The 19,447-nt window shown below is 47.9% G+C and overlaps 1 long non-coding RNA gene across 3 annotated transcripts in view; it reads left to right on the plus strand.

Moving 5' to 3' along the window:
• The window catches only part of LOC135393235 (uncharacterized), a 69,939-nt gene that overhangs the window by 11,278 nt on the left and 39,214 nt on the right, over window positions 1-19,447 (plus strand). Inside the window, exon 5 of one of the 3 annotated variants that reach the window (XR_010422544.1) lies at window positions 15,606-15,688. The exons of the other annotated variants lie outside the window; for them this stretch is intronic. This is a non-coding gene — a long non-coding RNA (uncharacterized LOC135393235). Of the gene's footprint in view, window positions 1-15,605; window positions 15,689-19,447 lie in introns of those variants that run through there. 3 annotated transcript variants of the gene reach the window in all.

The following is a 19,447-nucleotide window of genomic DNA, read 5'->3' on the forward strand; positions in this document are numbered from 1 at the left end:
GAGGAACGTGCCCCAACCTCAAACTTCAGCCTGGGACGCTGTGACTATGAGCCAACACAAAGTCCCTCACAACGTGCACGGCAACGGTTACTCCCTCTTTTGCGCGGGCGCGCCACGGCTGCTACCGTAATTAAGACCGCTCAGACCGAACGGATCCATCCCCCGTAAAGGATCAGCCGACGAACACCAAATATGAGCAAACCAATTCAAGAGCCATTCCCGCTCGCACGATCAGGAGCGGCCAGACGGCCAGACCATCCCGTGGTTCACGCCACGAAGCGCGAACGAACAGTCCCAGAATAGCCCGAAGAGAACGAATCACACCATGAATCAACGACGCGAAGCGAACGGATCAGCCACACGAGCACAGTGCATAACCGAAGTGACCTCCATCGTGAATGGATCACTCAATGAACAGTTCAGCCGCACCATGCCTCCATGCTCCCCATATTCGCGGCAGTAAAAAATATTTCCGCGTCGTAGTCACGTGGTGTTACAGCATCAGATATCATAGTTGATACCCATTGGCTGAAGAGCATTACAGGGTCCGCGATTGGTTGGCAAAGTTTCGAAATAGCATCAGTGGCGTGCAGCTGTAGCTTCCACAGTTTCGTCAGAAAGACCACCGTCTCACTCAGCCACGTGATCATCCGTAGCGAATCGTGAAGGCACAGCCGGAATCTGGCGCGAAAGAGCGCGCGCTGACTTGATCGAACAGTGCATGCGCGCTGCGTGCTCTCTCCTATACCCTCTCCCTCGGATTGCCCCCCCCTCGGTTCCAGGTGTTCCGCCGGGGCATCTGGTAATATTGCTAATATTATCCGGAAGCAAAAAATGAAAATCGAGAAGACGAAGGAATGCACACGTATAAATTTGTTGACACGGTGAACATATAAACCAGGAGCTACATATGAATGAAAGTAAATCTATACGATGATTACAAAATACTGCAGGATAAATAAAAAAAACAATAAATATTGCACAACAACAGAAAGCGTGACTATCATGTACAACCTTCACAGGAACCTATCCGGTTTGGGGAAAGTAGATATTATGCACATAGCAAGTAATGAGGCGCACGAGCCATTCGATTTATCGTAGCAAAACTGTAGAATTTTCAGGTGACAAGGCTACATGCTTGGGATCGCAGGGCCACGAACAGCTGTCGGTGTCTAAAGAAAAAGAAAAAAAAGTACTAGTAGTAGTAGTAATTAACTGGAAAAAAAGAAAAATGTGGGGAAAAGAAAAAGGATGAGAGAACCTGCTAACGATGTGGTATAGCAGAGCATAAGCAACGTTAATTGGCTGAATACGCTATGTAAGACATGCTGCCGGCCTTAGGCCCGTTACGCATCGACGTGTCGACTAATGACAAAATTCGGGGAGCCAGGCGTACGCGACACACACCGTTTTCCTTTTCATGCATACTGGCGCATTACACATCATTAGCGCATTGCATTTATCAGACACATTCAAATAGCAGAACAACACGCAACTAGTACCGCTGTACAGAATAGCACAAGAACCGGGTCATGACGACCGACAGAAAGTGGTGTAATACGGGACAATGCGTTCCTCAGTTATGCACACTGTTAGGCGGCAGTATTAAACGTCTGATCACTGATATGTATCGTACGTTTGTCTGCTTACTTTTCATTCCGGCGTTCGTCTATGGCTCGAACATCTTCGAAATCCACGAAACGAAATCGCCGTCTGCCCACATGAACGCCAGCTTCACAGGTGTGGCATCCAATGTATTGCTCCGTAGATGAATCAAGGTATATCTAAACAGGTAGCGCAACTCCCATAGGGCCCTGCGTCTTCAGAATGACGCCATGATAGAGACGGTTGGCGCCATCCATCCGTTGCGCGGACTACTACGATTGTAAATAAATGACGTTAGAGGTGATGTCAGCAGTACGAATAATAAGTAGTGCATAATTACCCATGGCACCTTTACGTTCGCGCACTTTGTTTGCGTTGTGTTCCCTTTTCCTCACCCAGGCAACAATACCGGACGAGAACACGGGAAAATATATCATATCAGGTTTAATGAAACATATCAATTCGAAATATATATAGTTATCACAGATTTTGACAACTCCAAACAGAAGGGCATAGTGATGACCACACAGAAATTAGGAAGGTTCACTTAAAGGGACCGAAAAGTGAATATAAACCTATCGAAACTTTATGTTCAGCGAAAAGCTTGAACCTTCAAAAGTTCAAATATCAAAACTCCGCTGAAATCGCTGTAGTTTTTCTTTAATCGAATTTTCCATGATTGGATGTCCAGGGTCCTAGTAGGAAACCGAGCAGTCTGTCAACAATTGCATCACCCCGCGCCATCTGTCAAAGACGCACGCACGTAATAAGCGCGCTTCCGGTCGCTAATCCCGCGAAAACGAAAATGGCAGTGGGCATTTGTGACCACTTCTACGTCGAGAATGTCGAACCTCTTGAACACGAGTGCGCTAGAATTCCGCATTCGAGAACTATCGCTCACACAGAATTTCTGTTCGTGCGATAGCGTGCTGGAAAGTGTGTGCTTCGCAGCAGAAGATTCCTCATCCAGAGATTTACCGGAGTCACCTTCATCCTCACCAGTAGCTGACCGTGTCGTGAACGCGGACTGGTTTGTGAAATTTACATGTATCAGGGAGAAGCACTTGTGTAAGCCGAAACAAGCGCTGTTTTTTCGTCGTGCAGGTGTACATGTGGGAAATGTAAACCGATGGGTATTACGGACCAGTGTCTTTGCTGCCGAGAGGTAGAGAATGCGTGTGGAAGGCAGACAGACAATTGCATCAGAACTAACGAATATTTCGAAATACTGTACCTTGACACCGAAATTCTGCAGGTGTCTTTTACATACATCCGAGAAACCGAAGAACATGGCAACAGACGCGGCAGCGCCGTGTGGTCTTTACGCGCTACGTGAACGGAAAACTGGACGGAAAACCCTTATTTCTGTAGGAAATTCCGTTATATCACCTGTTGGCTATTCACAAGAAGGATATGGGGTGCTGTGAGAAAGTACAATAGAAAGTATTCTTCCTGCCTGCGTCGTGCATGCTGTTAGGGATGCTTTCCCCATCAGTGTGCAGACTTGCAGAAATGTACTCGTATATATTGATGTCAGCAAATTTTCATTTCTTGCTTTCATTTCATTACTTGCTTGCTGCAAGTTTTTCTGATTGCTTTTTCTTTCGAGTCACAGCATATTATAATTAATTAAATAAATAAAAAATAAGTAAATAAGATAATTTTCATCAGTGTCGTTCAGCTGAACTGTGTTCAGAAACCTTTTAATATAATTCTTCTTGACCAGGTTTCCAAATGTCAATTAATGTTTGAACCGAGATTGGGATTTAACACTTAACTCTGTTTTGCTAAAAGGAGCACTTGTAACTGATTAATTATCATGTCACCAACTAACATTTGTAAAGAAGGGCTTGAGGGCTAACTTCAAGTATTAGCAACCCTTGATCTGAGTTCAGAGTTAACCTTGCAGCATTGGTGTGGGCAATACACCCTTTCGGAAATAAGAAATTGGTCTGGCAACACTCACTCACAGCGGCCATGATACGGGCTGCGTTCCAATGCCCCGGTTAGTCGACTGCCTAGCGATCTAACCGGAAGTGCCGCCATGTTAAGTCTCGCTCCAAATATCGCCAAGTCCGCTTCTCAGTCGACTACCGCTTAGTGCGCATCGATGCAGTCTATAGTTATTCGCCTGACCATCTGACAGCCGGGATGGCTGACAGCGGGAAAGGCTAGTACCTGCTGCGCTTGCGCCGTACGCATTTCTTGCGTGAGCAACGAGATGGCGCCACAGGCGCCTCGGCTAGGCAAGCCTGTTCCAATTGTGACAAGCAAAGGCAGGCGCCCACAGCTCCCCATAGAGCCCATAGTTTGAGATAATTCAGGCAACACTAGACATACGACCAATGAAAATGCGTCGTGATGCCTAGCAGCCAACCAATCAGCAACTCTCAGTTTGGCTCGGCTTTCGGCCGGCCCTGGCTGCCATTGACTTCTACTGGTTTTCATACCTGGCGCCCGTTATTCCAAAATAACTAAGACATTTTTGATAGGCGAAATACATATTTATTGATGCAACGTATAAACTCAAATGTTTGACTCATATATTCACCGTGCGTACAGGACGTTTCGTTCCTTGAATAGACAGCAACCAAACCAAGTTCGAACTTGCAAAGCACACATACAGTCTACTTCTGGAGGCGAGCGAAGTCCACGAGTGCGTGCGTTTCACAGATGAGCATCTTCTTCTCATTCTGGCGATGCACCGTAGGTCACACAGTCGCGGGAAATACTTTTGTCGTTACGAACACTCTCTTCTTAGTCACTGTACTTGAAAATGCGACAGCGCTCGAAAGTGTTCCTCAGGCGTCAGCTCACCAAGCATTCCAGTTCCGACCCGGCAAGAATGTCCGTAGGTTGACACTTTATCGGAGATCAGTACATGGCCAGAGTCACTATAGCTCACGAACAAACCCGCGCGTACACTTCCTCTTTGGTCGTTGTGGTCAACCGACATCGGCGAGCCGCGGAGAAGCAGCGACCTTGCTTGGAGATGCCCGCCTGGCCGACTGCCCGCGAAAAGTGAGCTGTCAGATATTTCGAAACTTTATCAACGAATCCCGCAGCGCGCATCCTCCTTTGGCCAATGGGCATCCGTCATGATGTCTGACGATGTAATACCACGTGACTGTGACGTGATTTTATTTTTCTACTGCCGCAAATGCGGGTTGCTGTGGAGGCCTGGCAAAGGGGTCTACTCAGCTGCCCAGTCATGCGGCTTCGCGGGCGCGAGGTATTGGAACGCAGCCACAGTCAGTACTCCGCGGCGGTGGTATCTGAGCGTTATCTGCGGTTATCTGTCTGTGCATTGCGTTCCTTTCCTTTAGTATATAAGGATGGGGGAACCCAAGTGTCGTGTGTCATTCCCGACAACGGGCTGGGTAAATGACATATCTGGTTTGCCCATCGTGACGGACAACTTCATAAAAGACTTTCACGCCAGGAAAAGTCTAGCCAATCGACATTACCGCCGCAGCTACAAGTTCATAACGGAATCTTACGTTGTTGCATCGACGCTGAAGGCTTGCTACAAGGAAGAAACGTAAGTTTTAGACAGTTTTGGTGTGGAAGAATCTGAGAGAGCGAGAAAAGCAAAGAAAAACGCCACTGTGCGTCGGCGCGGTGACGCGAACCATTTATAACTTTAGTTGTCGCTTGAAGATATCTGAAATGTTTTTAGGTGTAGTTGGATGTTCTTAAATGTCTGCAAATATTCACACGTACCCCTCCTCAGCTATATTTCGATCATCATTGTGCCAGTCCATATTGCCAAATGCAACCATGCCGTTAGATATACAACGAAAACTTGCCGTCAACCGTCATTAAAACAGTATCATTTCCAGGAATATGATGTTCAGCATTTGACATTCAGTGTGATAGAAGAGGAGACATAATTTTGTACTGCTTGTTCCGCAGGGACAAAATGCTGTACGTGACATGCAAATGTTACCGGAGTCAGAAGAAGAGAAGCGACCCGTACACCATTCTCATCTGTCTCAACAACACCGGCGCTCTTATATAGCAGTTGTGGCTGTCCTATAGCAAAACGCGCATGTAACCACAGCCTTGATTCGCTGCGATTTTTGGCACTGTTGAAGCTGAAAGGTCTTAAGGAGGCACCGGCTGAGCTTTCCCGCACAGATTTACCACAAAAATGGCGAGTGCCAAGGCAACAAGTTATTAACGGTTCTCCAGTACAGGCGGTTGACTGGAGGCGACCAAAAGAAAACAGACACGAGAACAGGATCCCTGTGCGACATTACGACGCAAGAAAGATGGCACAATCTAAGGAAGAGGAAACCAAAGCTATAGAACGATTTGGGAGAGCCCTTGCATTGCTTGGCGGTGATAAAGGGTTTGCTGCCTCTCTACTTGACACAAGGCATGAGTTCCAGGAAACAAAGTCCTTCTTGTCTCCAAATTTTTGTGGCACATACTGTGAGCTTCAGGATGCCTTTGGTGCCACCTTTTACAGGAACAGCAATCCCTGGAAAGTTCCTGATAGCCTCCCTACGCCATACCAAGCCATTCTGATGGTAAGGTCAACTCACTTTACGTTCATCTTACCCAGCAGGGTTTAATACCATGCCGTCGTTATTCATGTTGTTGCATATATTTGCAGCCGCTGTGCTTGACACCGAGTGCTGCAAGGGATCTAGAAAAGAACTCACGGCAGCAGAGTACCAGCGCAACATGGAATGAGGCCAGGAATCACCGGGTGACAGAATCAAATTTTGGCACCATCTTGAAACGAATGACATGGACAAGACGAGGACTGGATAACCTTTTCAGGCCAAAGGATCTCTTCAGAGTTCGTGCTGTCCAGCACGTCGTTCAACACATACATTCTTTTGCAGTCTCACTCTAAACGTTCCTATCTTTAAAAGTGGCATTGTTTCTTTGGTTGTGGAGCCACTTTTAGATCTGAATACCTTTCGGGTGTTGTTTTCAATGCAGCCCCCAATAGACGGATTATCTCCGATGAATAGAAGGATTAGCCATTGTGTTGGGTACACCACTGGAGGGCGCTAGGAGGGACGCTTCACCACTGGGGGCCGCTGCTGTCGCATTAGGCGGATGACGTCATTGCTCCTTCGGGGAGCATGGTGAGAGATAATGGGAGGCATGGGATGGTGATGCAAAATAGAGCGCCCTTGTGCAAGGCTGTGGGGGCGCTGTGAGCGATAGGACAGCCACTCTCGGCGGCGGCTCTCCACAGCGTCGTTATGGCCTCGTGACCGCGATACGCGGCGTCGGCGGCAAAGGGTTTTGGGTCCAGCGTTGTGTACGAGTCTTTGAGAAAGTTTATATTAATCTCACTCCGTTTATTGTTCAACTGATGGTTGTTGTTTGAGAGCTCAATTGCTATGCTGTGAGATTGGGGTCTACGGCACGCATACTGCATATGACAATATAAATAAATTAATATAAACAAAAGGACGTGCACAATAAATTGCGCCACATTATTCTTCCCGTGATGTGATGTGAATAAAGAAAAAACTGGGGATGTATGTATGGGGGTGGACATATTCTTCCCGTGTTGCTACACTTTACATTATAAACGCACTTTCGCGAACCAGCAGGGCACTGTAGCCAGCAGGGCACTGTAGCCTTGCACAAGGGGGCGCTCTATTTCGAATCGCAATCCCATGCCTCCCGCTATCTCTCACCATGCTCCCCGAAGGAGCAATGACGTCATCCGCGGAATGCGACAGCAGCGGCCCCTAGTGGTGAGGCGTCGCTCGTAGCGCCCTCTAGTGGTGTACCCTACACAATGGTTAATCGTTCTATTCATCGGAGATAATCCGTCTATTGGGGGCTGCATTGGAAACAACAACCGCCCCTTGCACCATATTTGTAATGTGTTTGCCGAAAGATAGGGTCAAAACAGCTGTCCCCCTTGAATAGCAGCGCTAGAACAAACTTTTGTTATGTATTAATAAGCTTTTAAAACTTGAAGCAGTGTTTGATTTGAATACTTTAAGCGATTTTGGTTGCATTAGTTACCTTTCATCCATGCAAGAGAGAATAAATAGTCTGAATAAGTAGTTGTAAATAAATAAATACATTTTTAAATATGCACACAGGAATATGCCACACATGAGGTGTACTGGGCTTTGGAGGTTAGACAAAATGGTACAGACTGTCCATATCTGGTTTGCGATGGGTCCTAGAGATATTGGTAGACATCTGTCAAATATGTGGTTCGTCTTGATTCTCTGTATCCGTCCTCCCACGTGTATCCGCAAAGCCGCAATTTCCTGAGTTTCCAATGTCTCCTGTGCACTGAACTGTCGACTTCTAAGGAAGGGGGATATTGAAGCTTACACCTCTCTTCTCTAGCAGGTCTGTTATTTTAAAACCTTTATCTGCCATCACGGAGTCACCTGCGGCAAACTCTAGGTTCAGAAACCCACTTTTGACGACTATCTCTCTGTCTGACACACAGCCTGTAAACAGTTCTGAGAGAAACGTGAGCCGTCCATCACGTGCAATTCCAACAAGTCCCTTGAAAGTATTTGTCGATTTGTAGTGCGAATAGGTCGCAAACTGTAGTGCAAGGGAGCTATCGACCTCGCATCGGATTTCTGTGGCGTCGATAATAACCCTAGTCGGGGGGTATTTAGCTTTGAACTGTGGAGGCATAGTAGCATCAATCACACTTCTGAGTGCCCAGATCGGTAGCTTGCCAAGCTTCACATACATGAAATCAATCCAGGGGGCTTAATCGCTTCATCGTCGTTACGGTCGTTACAAGCTAACGAGTGGCGGGAAATTCAAAAAGGCGGGCGGGAAATTTAAAAAGGTGGGCACGTGATAAAACACGTGCACGGCGCTCTTCGCGCGATACGTGAAGGCCGTGGTACACGTCACGCGCAATGTGTCACGTGCCCACGTTTTTGGATTTCCCGCCACTCGTTAGCTTGTAACGACCGTAACGACCGTAACGACGATGAAGCGATTAAGCCCCCAGGTGGTCAGTATTCTGGACACTGCCTATGGAAATGCTGAACACATGTCCTAGGTGTCTGTGGAAGAGTCCGAGCCGAAGCTTCACGAGGACAAGAAATAACTGATTCTCTGTACTTAGCTTTAGCTTGCGGCCCCGTGAGACATCACCGGCATGTCCTTTAGAACCGTGCCGCTTCATGTTGCTTCCGTCGATTCCGGGGTCCAGATAACTGTGAAGTGCGTTAAAATGTGCATAACTTGGGAGGCCGGTGTAGAAGCTTACGTCGTCTGCACTGCTCGTAAATTTGTTGACGGAGAAAGGAGCACACATGTCCTGCAAATGAGCACTTTCCTGCTTGGCACTGCTGAGCTCTGCTTCTAGTCTAAATATAGTGACGTTTTCCTTCTTTATCTCTGCTCGTGCTTCTTCCACTTCTCGGTGAAGCTTTCTGATTTCTCTGTCGCGCTCAGTCAATTCTGCTTTAACTTTCTGAAGCTCTTCGTGGTTGCCACATGAACAAGCTTCGATTAGTGAGTAGTCATGTGCGTCGTCCAGTGTGTTTTTCAAGGTTTTCGATAGAGCACCGTGGATACTCGGGACTTGCCATAGTTGTTCTCGGTTTTGGCGCCTTGCGCTCCTTCCTTGGCTTGTTGAAAGCAATGATGGATGGAACCGCACCATCCCGTAGTATCCTCATCCCGCTTGCAACATTGCTGAGGAAATCGTCCTCCTTAAAGTGCAGTGGACACAACTTTGTGTTTTTGGTAATTTGGAAATGCTTCACCGGATCCCTCTTGATGGCGACAATCCACAGCTTCCGAACCTGACTGTCCTCCGGAAATCTGTGAAAGGAAATCTAAAAAGAAGAGAAGTGCGCGATGAAAATGTCCAGCGAACTGCACCAAACACACGCGCTCACGTGCAACGAGCGCTAAACAAGTGCACGTGTTTTATCACGCTGTCATTACGACTACGTAATATTTTCGCGAGACAAGTGCCGTGGCAATGTTTGACTACATTTAGGTTATCTGCTGAGTACGAAATACTAAAAAGAAGAAAGGAAATCAGTCCACCTTTCGACGTTACTACGTGCACCAAGAAATCGAAACTATCCGATTGATATTCACGGCGGCGTTTGTAAGAGATGAAGAGTTGTAAAACCTATTTCTGCCCATACCTTTTGTCCATGTTCGTCGACGTAGCCTCGCTGTCGGCAAACGGGAACGCAACAGTGGTACGGCATGCGGAACAACAACAGCAGTCGACGCCGCCCACGCTAAACAGTATGGCTGCGTTCCAATACCCCGGCTAGTCGACTGCCTAGCGGTCTAACCGGAAATGCCGCCATGTTAAGGTTTGTTCCAATTCCCGCCTAGACTGCTATCCAGGCGTCTTTTGCCTAGTATGCATCGATGCACACTAGCTATGCGTCTGAGTGGTCGTCGCTGACAGCAGCCGTGAAAATTAATACGCTTGTCGACGACATCGATACTCTTATGTCTGGTGCGTTTACGGCGTTCAACAATAAGTAAAAAAAAGAGATATTTTATCTAATTTATTTATTGAAAATACAAGAAAATACAACAACAACAACAATAAATGAAGAAGTGACGATGACATGGGATGTTTCCCCGCTTGCATGAAAGCAAAAAGGGAGTGAAGAGCCCGGCACTGATGCGCAGGGGAGCTCCATGGGCCAAGTACTTTGGACAGGCTGAATGGTCTATGGTCGAGGAGTTCAAGTTGGCGTCGAAGTACCCGGCGTTCACACGTGTACCGCTCACAGTCCTCGATGATATGGGGGATCGTAGCTGCTGTGCGGCAAGCTAGGCACAGCGCCGTGTTACTGTAACCCAGCTTAACACGGAACACAGGGGTGAAGGCGACGTTGAGTCGTAGACGCCGCAGGAGTGTCGTAAAGCTGCGAGGGAAGCCACCTGGCACTCTAATGATAATGACGGGTCCACTGCATGAAAGAGCGACCATTGAGTGATGTCATGCAGCCATTGCTGGCGGGCCAGGGGTGACACCAACGCAGACAAGTAGGAGCGTCTATCTCCGTTGGAGAGGATAATGGGCACGGCCCTGGAGATACGGCGGGCCGCAGCAGCCGCCAAATCTGCCTCTTCGTTGCCCCGAATGTCGGTGTGGCCGGGGACCCACTGTAGGGTCACCCGGTGTCCCTGTTCGCCGAGAACCTTGAGCGCCGTCAGGATACTAACAACCACCGGGGCCAACGAGCCGCGGATGCCCATGGTTCCTACACATTGCAGGGCTGATTTTGAGTCAGTGTATATCACCCAGGAGTGGGAAGGGTATTTAGAGACAGACTTTAGAGATAACAAGATGGCATACAGCTCCGCAGAGGTCGACGAAGTGCGATGTGACAGGCGGAACCCACATGATAGTGACTCCTCCGGTATTACAAAGGCAGCGGAGGAGCCATCCGACGTAGACGAACCATCTGTGAACACAGCCGTGCGGCCTCTGTACTTTGTATCCATCATTTCCAAAGTAGACTGCTTGAGAACCGAAACGGGGATCTGGCTCTTCGGCCCCAGGAGGCCAGGGATGTGTGTCGAGAGGGATGGGTTCGGCAGTGTCCATGGTGTCACTGAAGGGGCGGTCAGGGCAACAGTGAAGCCAGGGATGTTTCCAGATGTTGCTGTAACACATAGCGAGAGTTTACTGTTCTTCCGCCTACGTAGCTTTTGAACCAGAGGATGACGCCGGTGGTGAGCGAGCAACCGTAGGTAGAGTCGGATGGTTTCTCTTCGGCGGAGGACATCAATGGGTATTTCCCCGGAGTCGGCGATCACCATCCGTGTCTCAGCGCTGCGCGGGACACCAAGGCACGTCCGCAGGCTGCGTGCCAGTGTACACCGAAGCTTGTGTTCGGACGTGACTGATATACCGTGCAATACGGGCAAGCTGTATAGCAGGGAGCCGCGAACCAGAGTTTTGTGGAGCACAAGAAGATCCCGCTCAGTGCAGCCCCAGCGCATGCCGGCAAAGTAGCGAATCACATTCCCCCAGCGCTGAGCCTTTGAGATGATGAAGTCAATGTGCCTTCGCCACGACAGGTTGCGGTCCATGATAACACGCACGAACATGTGAAACTTGACTTGTATGGGGGGCAATCACCAATCCGCAGTTGGAACCTCCGTATCTCTCTTCGAGTAAAAGGAAGGACGGCGCTTTTTTCGGTGGGGATATCCATCCCCGCGTTCAAGAAGAAGTTGTTGATGACATCCAGTGCTCTTTGCAACCGACGTTGAATTGCCGGCCGGGACTTTCCGACAGTCCAGATACACACATCGTCCGCATATATGGAGAGATTTACTCTCCTCGGTAGACATTCCTTGAGATCAACCATGACAATATTAAGTAGTAACGGGCTTAGGACACTTCCTTGCGGGACACCCTGTGGAACAGCAGTCTTTTCTCTGTCATCCTCGCCTGTTCTGACAAAAAAATTTCCTTTGGCTCAGGAAGTCGGAAAGCCATGCAAGCGCTTTCCCAGGCACTTGCGACCAGAGTAACGCATGAAGAACGCCGGGGTGACTTACGGTGTCATACGCCCGCTTGACGTCCAGGAAGACAGCCATCACGATTTGCCTCCGGGCTTTCGCTTCCTCAACAGCAGAGACCAAATCCATCACCGAATCCATTGAACTACGATGCCTACGGAAGCCTGACATTTCCTGGGGGAAAACACATCTCCTCTCAAGCCACCACTCGAGCCTGTGCAGCACCATGCGCACCAGGACTTTGCCTAGGCAGCTGGTAAGGCTGACAGGCCGAAAAGACGCCAGGTCCAAGGGGTGTTTTCCAGAAAACACAAGAAAATACACGAATCGCGCATTTATTGGAATACTACGCCGTAACAGCAATGAGCTGTGACGGCATTTACGCTGATCACTGTGTTCTGCAATATAACGATACGCAGGAAGAATGCATCGACAATTGAGTTGAATTATTTAATTATTTGAGCGTTTATAAATGAATTATGCGGCGTTTAAACCAAATGCGGAATTAAAGTTCCTACGGGCCATGACAGATGGCGATAGCTGCGCCAAGTCCGCAAGTTTGTCCCAAATATCCGCCGATAAGGCGTCTACCTAGCTCTCCACTCAGACAGCTTCTCCTGCGCTGAGTATTGGAACGCAGCCTATGACACTTGCCGCATCGACTGCATCATGGCCGGCGCTGGGGGCTTCTGACGCGCGGCGATAGATGGCGCGGATTTTCGAAAAGGGTGTATAGTACTCCAAAATGGCTAAATAATTTATTGCACAAGTTCTCTGTTACTGTAATTGAGATGTACCGTTGTAAAGTATAATTGACAGCCCTACAAATTGAAACTCAGTGTACACGGCAAACGCATCGCAACATTTAATTGAAATATAAGAGCAGAGGCAACATTTTGTCACAACTCAAACTATATTTTTCTCTTTTATTGTCCAGGGATCAAAGAGACAGAGGAGGACTTTCTGTCCCCCGATGTTTTGACGTACTTGATAGAGTTGTAAAACCTGCAACAAAATAAATAAGAGAAGTATAAACAGTTTTGTCTTTCCCTTTTGAATTTAACAAGAAGTTATATTTTACAATTTGTACACTTTTGTATCCTCTGTTGCTGAAAAGAGTACATGAACAATAATGCTGCAGATAGATCCAACAATGACCTGTCGGCGTGATGAAGCTGAGAACTTTTCTTCACGTGTGCTAAGTGAGACAAAAGAAATGTACAGTGAAGGTCCTACAAAAACAGCAAATTTCCGTCGACTAAAATTTCAGATATGTGGATGTTACCACATCGTGAAGTTTCCATCCAAAAGTAGGACCACCCTACACTTTTCACTCGTGGCAGGGTGCAGAGGAAAACTCTTTGAAGTTATGGATCTGCGGCAACAAAAATATTTGGCATGTTGATAAGGCAAGGCAAGGTTGGTTGATTGTTGTTGGTAGGTTGTTGGCATGTTGATGTGCTATACCGTTATAGCACATCAATATAGATGAGGGGCAAACACAGTAGAGAGCGTGATGGCTGCAAACGCTCAATTGAATTCAACAGAACAAGAAACTGAAACCCTGAGTAGAAAAAAGCAGTGCCCGTGCAACGCATGGAGAACCACATTAATCTCTGAAATGGTAGGATCTGGAGAGCAATAAAGATAAATGACCGTTGTGTCCGAGATAGGGGAACTCTGCAAATTTAGGACCAATATGATGTGGTAACCTTGCATGGCTCACTGTAGCTGCGACACACTTTGAACAATTCCAGTATTGGGGCTTCAAAGACAATGAACTTTCGCTGTTTCACGGGGCATTCAAGTGTAGAGGATGCATCTCTAGAAAATTAATTATCGTTCTTTAGTCATGACTATACCTCAACAGGAAGTATTCCTCTACTTTTCAAAGAAGTAGTAGTTCTCATCGGTTTCTTCTCCTAGTGTTGACGTCATACTAATGTTCTGCAGCTTACCAAAGAATCCAAAAATGTCACAAAGTCTGCAACACGTAACAAATCTAGTGCTTCCATCTGTGAACTTTGCATACCTGCTTTCAGCTATTTCTGTCAGGTCAATTTGAGTGCCTGGATCACACACACTCGAAGCAGTCTGGCGCCACTTGAACACTGGAAGGCCCCTAAAATTAAATTTGTTGATGTTACAACGTTCAGTACGGAACAAGTAGGATAACATAAGTTGAATGGAACACGTCATCGCTATATTATAATTTATACATGTGTGACACCTATACATACGTGAGAAGTTGTGTTGAACACGTCACCTCGGTGAAGCAAAATCACTGGTTACTGAACGGCAGTTCACTTCGGACGTCTTCGCAATTCACCTTCTACGGCATCTTCGTAGTCATCGGCAGCAAAATGAGCTCAGCAGTGTTTCGAACCACATTCGTTTTCGCGCACTCTCGTGTCGAATCTTGTGGTAGAAAACGGCCGTCGTCGAAGATGAACGAAGGTGATTTTTGCATCCCTGAATCCCAAAACTACACCAGGCATATGTAGGTCTCTCGAATACATGACACAGCAGCCACAGACATGTCATTCACTTCCATTTTCTGCTTCGCGCGACCAACATGACCACCCATGACGTAGACAATAAACACATAAACGCGATTACACGGAGGCCTTGTAGATGGCGCGGCGAATCGTAGCTCGTGGTGGCGAAGTGAGCGTCATTTTTAAAATGGCGTTTAGTGTTTAATGTGCGTCAGCTTTGCCCTCTACAAAATTAACGCTCACGTGGTAAGGGTTGACCAATCCCTGCGAGCCCTGGCCCCGAAACCCAAGTTGCTCTTTTTCGCCGTTCGTTGGCAGCACCGTCCATGTTCCTGCAATCTTCATACGTAAAAAATATGCCGAAGTGAGGGGTAATGTTTTCTGTGTGTTATCAAACAATGATGTGCACGATAGTGAGCAAAAATGTGGGGGTTATTTTTCACTTTATAGTCCCTGTAAGGTCCATTTCTCACCTAGAGCTATACGTACACGTAGTGATCAGACGTTTGCATTTATTCAATGAGTGGCCATTATAGGTCCATTGCAACAACACATGGCATTGTTGGCGCACAGCTGATTCCTGCTAGCACTCTTGCCATCATGGTCGCTCATCCCATGACCTTTTTTTTTTTTTTTTCGCGGGGCCAGCAACAGGGGATGCATTGTATTCATCTGCTCACACGTGTTGATCTTGGTCTACAGCTCCGAGGTGTGAACGTCGCTCCCCGTTTAACCCAAAAATTGTACCAACTCCGTATTACAATGCACAAACACACGGCACGAATACAGAGATGCACGGATGAACACGCCCACTGTGATACATGCGCAAAGGAGTAGGATACGGAAATGTACTCGGGTGGTAGATGATTTCGTATATGTGCACGAGTGGGACAACAGAAAGTTTTTCTACATTGAAATTATGTGAATTATGTGAAGTTCTATACATTGAAATCATTAGGCTCGCGCCTCATGATGGTAGCCTTGCCAATGGGTCTGATTTGGTCTTGTTTTCGCTACCAGTTTAGATATACCTTGGACGAACGTCGCCTGTCCTGGTCGCAAGTCACAGCAAACGTCAAGGCACACGTGACCTTAAGAGGGCCGTAAACAGGTACAAAAGGTGCACATTTCTTTGTGTTATATTATTGAAACTTAGGCAGTGAAAACTCATTGTAATTACTAACGCTCACAAACGAAAGGCGCTTGCATACGGATGAAATATTCACTGCACTCTTTCGCATTTTAGCTCCGCCGCGCGCTCTAACTTTACGTCATTTTGACGTAGCGCTTTCCTCACCAATTACGATCGACTGTTCCACGTATGATTTTATTTCAAATGCAGAATTGGACTAGATGAACGTGAATCCTCTTCTATTCAAAATCTAAACAGTTACAGCCTCAAACTGAAAAAGAAATGCGTTTAATTTAGGTATCATACGCGCACTACGTTTTCTGGGCAGTAGCACGCAGCACACCACGAGCGCGAATGAATGTCCGGGACTACACTTCCGGAATCGTAGGTAGGTGCGCGATGGAACATCTTCGTCATCTTCGAATGGTTCCGACAACTGGGCTGCCGTACTTTGGTTTGAGCCAGGCGGCATCGCGTTACCAGCTCGCGTGGTACAGTGGATAGCGTAGGGCTAGATTTTGAACTTTTCGCTATCCCGTAACGCTTGCTAAACTCTCGTGCTCCCCAGTTGACGGCCAATGCGCGTGACGGAATGGGCGCGCAAATTTTGAAAAATAGCTATAACGATCGCTATGTGCACATCAAGATTGAGCCCCAGCTGGCCATGTCGCGTCGTGACTGGGAGGAACCCGGGTTCGAATCGCGTCATGTGATAGCAGCTCAACTGTTGACGTTTGCGCCAGCCGGAGACGTCGTGACTCGTGACGTTGAATTTCGGAACCCCGGAGCGGAAAACGTCGTTTCACACAAACAAACTGAGCGCTCCGACTCACAGCTGATAACGAGGTATGTTTATTGGCTCGTAATTTGAAACGTCATGTGCGCAGCTCGGCCAGGCCCCCACAGCTCCCCCTCTTCGCGGCTCTAAAAAAATGTTTGCACGTCATAGACACGTGGTATTACTCCGTCAGGCATCATAGTTGATACCCATTGGCCGAAAGACATTGCGCGCTCCGCTATTGGTTGGCAAAGTTTCAAAAGAGCATTCTTTCGCGGGCTGCCTGTCTGGCGGGCAGTTACGAGAAGAGAAGGGAGAGAAGTGGCAGCGGCGTCTCGCGTCTCGACGATGTCAGTTGACACCACGATATGATGGCATTGTTCAAAGAGAAGTCCCAGATTTGTTCGTGTGTCAAAGTGACTCAGCGCGTGTTGTGATGTTTCCCCGACACAAGTATCCTACGTACGAACAGTCTCTCGAGTTCAGAACTGGAATGCAGTGGTGAGCTGACGCCTGAGGAACACTTGTGAGCGCCGTCGCATTTTCAAATGCAGTCACAACGGAGACAGGATTCGGCGTCCGTGCGACAAGCATTGCCCGCTTCGTTGAAACCTTCGCACTGCAACCAACGAAAGGAGATGCCCACCGTGAAATCGCATGCACTCGTGTGAGCGTTGCTCACTTCTGGGAGTAGAGTGCGTGGTGTGTGTGTGTTTTTCGAGTTCGAAGTTGGTCAACGAACGCAACGATTTGGACTCTGTAGGCACGGTGAATATTTGTGTCAGACTATTGAATCAGTACGATGTTTCAAATAAATGTGTATTTTGTCAAAAATTTGCCTAGTTGTTCTGGAATACGGAATAACAAGCGTCGGGCATGAAAACCAGTAAAAGTAAAAGCCGATGGTAGCCAGTACCGGGCCGAAAGGCGAGCCAAACTGAGAGACTCCTGATTGGCCGAAAGGTAGGCATCATAGTTCATTTTCATTGGTTGCATGTCCAGTGTTGCCTGAATTATCTCAAACTATGGGCTCTATGGGGAGCTGTGGGAGCGTGGCTCGGCCCCCCGATTGGACGGCAAAACGCTACGTAGCCATGTGACATATGCGTGGTGGAGATAGGCTCGCTGGTTACTCATCTTGGAAAGCAGTTATATGGGTCAATGAGCTGGCACGAGCCGAACGAACTGTATATTTGGGTATTATGATCTGCGTTCTTTCATGGGGTATCATTATTTCAGAAATGTTTGGTGGCCTGTTTACGACCCCTTTAAGGATGGCGGCGACGGTGATCGGCGGCTGTGGTGTCGTCCCAATCATGCAGCCACCACCTTCATTCTACATTCCATCCTTTAATGACCATGACGATGGGTCTCCCCAAAACGTGTCACATCACACGACATCACACATCCCCCTCCGTAAAAAAAATTGAGTTCCGTCCTTGGTGCGAACAAAAATACAAACAAAGTTCAGAGACACGAAAGTTCACTCAACCAAACACAAATAGTTGCTACGGCTTTCTAGTGTCCGGGTAGCGCTCGGGTGCGGTACGTTGGCGTTTGCTCCGTCGAAGTTGTGGCCCTTGTTCTTGTTCCTGAACAGTGCCGGGGGCTGGCACTTCTGGCACAAGCGGAGGATGTGAAGAAGCTTGCTCGGTGATTGCCCACCAAGAGCTAGTGATGAACGGCTGTTCCTTCTGCTCCTCCATACGCTGGGCAGGTAACCTCTCTGCGCCGTGGTGTTTCGTAAATTTGGACGAGTGCCATACTTTGCCATCCTCCAACAGATAGGAAAGTGGTCCTCGTGGAGCAATTATCTTCAACGGCGGCGAAAAATTTGGATGCCCCTTCTTTCGTCGACCAGGCAGGCGCACTCGAACGTAGGTACCGGGAGTGAATATTCGACACTTAGCAGATCGTTTAGAGTCAGTGTATAACTTCTGCTTTGACTGCTTACACTCCACCCGCTGCCGGACTTTCGGCATGTCCACGTCGACTGACTGCCCTTCAAGTCCCACCATATTTAGGCGAGTTCGTATGGCCCTGCCGTGAAGGAGAACTGACGGTGAAACACCCGTGGTAGCATGAGGGGTACTTCTATATACGGTGAGGTACTCGAGAACTGCTGATTTCACGTCCTTGTTACGAAGTTTTGCAACTTGAATGACGTCCTTGAAAACACGATTGAAACGCTCCACTTGGCCATTTGCTTGTGGGTAGTACACTGAAACTGTCGTTTGACGAATGCCACGATCTTGAAGAAATTTTTTTAAATTCTGCTGAAACAAATTGCGGGCCATTGTCAGTGACTAGTTCTTCAGGAAAACCCTCGCGACTGAAAACATGCCGGAGAAACGTTTCTACTGTGGCGGTTGTTACAGTTGATGCAAACGAAACCTCCGGCCACTTGCTATGGTAGTCAATTAGGGTAATGGCGTAGCGACAGGAGTGAGGGCAGTCCTCCAACGGTCCGACGATGTCTACACCTAACTTTGCCCATGGCTTGGCCGGAAATGGGACCGGATGTAAAGGTGAAGGCGCTGTCCTGGCAGACTTGTCAGCGGATTGACAGGTAGAGCAGTCACGCACCATCTTTTCAGCTTGTGCGTCCATTCCAGGCCACCAGTAGAGATCTCGGAGTCTCTGCTTTGTCCGCACAATTCCCGGATGGGTTTCGTGCGCGAGAGTGAGAATCTTAGATGTTAACGCCTGCGGAACAACGATGCGTTCTCCACGGTACAGCAGTCCATCTACAACAGAAAGCTCGTCTCGAAAGCGGTAATAGGGGATCATGCTTCGAGACAACTCAGCACGCGGTGGCCACGACCCTCCTTCAACTGCGTTGATAACTGCACTGGCTTCAGGATCGAGTCGAGTAGCATCTTGGAGCTCTCCCTTGGTGATCGGATTGGAGACGGTGCACACTATCTCCTCTTCAAATTCTTGCTGTGATGG

The sequence above is a fragment of the Ornithodoros turicata genome, chromosome 4 (genome assembly GCF_037126465.1).
Source record: "Ornithodoros turicata isolate Travis chromosome 4, ASM3712646v1, whole genome shotgun sequence".
NCBI lineage: Eukaryota > Metazoa > Arthropoda > Arachnida > Ixodida > Argasidae > Ornithodoros > Ornithodoros turicata.